General features: G+C 57.5%; 1 protein-coding gene across 1 annotated transcript in view; it reads right to left on the bottom strand.

The window, feature by feature from the left end:
* PAQR8 (progestin and adipoQ receptor family member 8) overlaps window positions 1–899 on the bottom strand; it is a 48,396-nt gene extending 47,497 nt beyond the window's left edge. Inside the window, exon 1 of the mRNA XM_069070588.1 lies at window positions 656–899. The gene's annotated coding sequence lies outside the window, so the exon portion shown is untranslated. The remainder of the gene's footprint in view (window positions 1–655) is intronic.
* Between the last annotated feature and the right edge of the window lie 873 nt (window positions 900–1,772).

Raw genomic sequence — 1,772 nt, 5'->3', positions numbered from 1 at the left:
GGGGGGGGGGCTCCTGCGGGGTGGAGCAGGCTGGTGCAGTGGGATCCTCCCTTCCTAGAAAGAAGCGGACTGACCCTTTCACAGATGCTCCAGGGACTCACCACCCAGCTCCTCGTCTTACCTGGGCTCTGCCCGGGCTACTCACATGAAGTAATTCCTTTTCTTGTGGACCCCAAAGCCCCTAACCTCTGTGAAAACTGTGACTCAGTCACGGCGGAGACCTGCCCACCTCCTCCTCATTTCTAAGTTTCCAGGTCTTGTTACTCCGACCTCTCCGGCTCCGGGCATCTCCAACGTCAACTCCCCGCCCCCCGCCCCCCCCAAACACTCCCCCAAGCTAAACTTTGTGCAGATCCTCCCTTCAACGAACCCCTTCCCTCTTTCCCCAGGAGCAACACCCCTCTCGTACCCCCACCCAGCTGCTACTTTTCATGCCCCTTCTGCGGACCCTTCCCCTACCTCTCTTTGCCCCCCGGCCCCGCCCAGGGGGTTCCCCCCGAATGTACAGAAGCACCTCTCTGTTGGAAGCTCGGCTGCTTCCCCAGTCCTAGCTCGCCCCCCCCCGTGCCCGCTGGGTGCTCCCCGACATCTCCGTGACGCCCTTCCCCCCCCCCCCCCCCCCCCCCTTCCCGAGCAACAAGCGGCCAAGACTCACCCCCGGCAGGAAGGCAGACGGGCGGGAGCAGCAGTAGGGAGCCCCCAGCTCCTGGCTAAGCTAAGCCCAGCCCAGCCCTGCCCAGCCCTGCCCCGTCCAGCCGCGCTCCTGGCTTCTGCGCCGCCGGGCAGTGCCACTGCTCCCCGGGCACAGAGCGCGCCTGTAGCAGGCAGGGACTGGATACTGGATGCTGCTGCCTGGCAGCCAGGGACAGAAGGAGGGGGACCCCGGCGAGGGCGGGGTCATCCGGGGCTCCTCCTCCTTCCCAGAGACCAGTGGGGGGCGGGCAATGGTATGGGAGGGGGCACTGACACAAATAAGCCAGCCCCACAACCGCTACGGCTCAAGGAGGAGGAGAAGAGGAGGAGGAGGAGGAAGCTGGCTGTTTGTCAGTCTGGCTGACGGCCAGTCCCAGGGGCTGCCTTCTCTTCCTTCCCTCACCCCTTTCTGGGCTGCAGGGATAGGGACAGCACACTGACTTTTCACCTCCTTTAAAGTAAGATTCTACTTGGGCTTGTAGCATACAAAGTACCCTGCTAGCAACAACCTCTCCAGCAAGAGGTTTTTTTTTTTTTTGGGGGGGGGGGGCGGTATTTTTGTGCTTTTACATCGGAAGCTGCTAATGGGGATATTTCCATTTCTTAGAGGTTAAGAAACTTGTCCAGTATCACACAGCCAGCTTGGGGCAAGAGGCTGGCCTTGAACCCTCCTGACTTGGAGGCCAGCTCTCTGTCTTCTAAGCCACACTGCTCAGCCACACCACTGAAAAAGTTAGGACATGGATTTTTTTTTTTTTTACATGGCCATTTTATAGGGGAGGGAACTGTGGCTAAGAAAGTGACTGACGTTGAATGACTTCCCCATGGCGACCAGGCTAGTAAATGGCATAGCCTCCCTGAAACCGACTCTTGGAATCTTCCTATGGAAGATATAATCAAGTCTGTGGACTATATATTTAAGCTCATTTCCCCCACTCCTTCTTTCCAAATACCTCCAGAAAAAAAGGGGTGTGTATGTGTGTATTTGAGCAAATTTCCCCTATTACATTCCAAATACCACCAGAAAAAAGGGTGTGTGTGTGTGTGTGTGTGTGTGTGTGTGTGTGTGTGTGTGTGTG

Source organism: Petaurus breviceps, unplaced genomic scaffold (genome assembly GCF_028583685.1).
Source record: "Petaurus breviceps papuanus isolate PSGF00001 unplaced genomic scaffold, PetGlider_PUasm1.0 90822, whole genome shotgun sequence".
In the NCBI taxonomy this organism is placed as follows: Eukaryota; Metazoa; Chordata; class Mammalia; order Diprotodontia; family Petauridae; genus Petaurus; species Petaurus breviceps.
The sequence above is the reverse complement of the archived record's forward strand: the minus strand, read 5'-3'. Positions and strand labels throughout refer to the sequence as shown.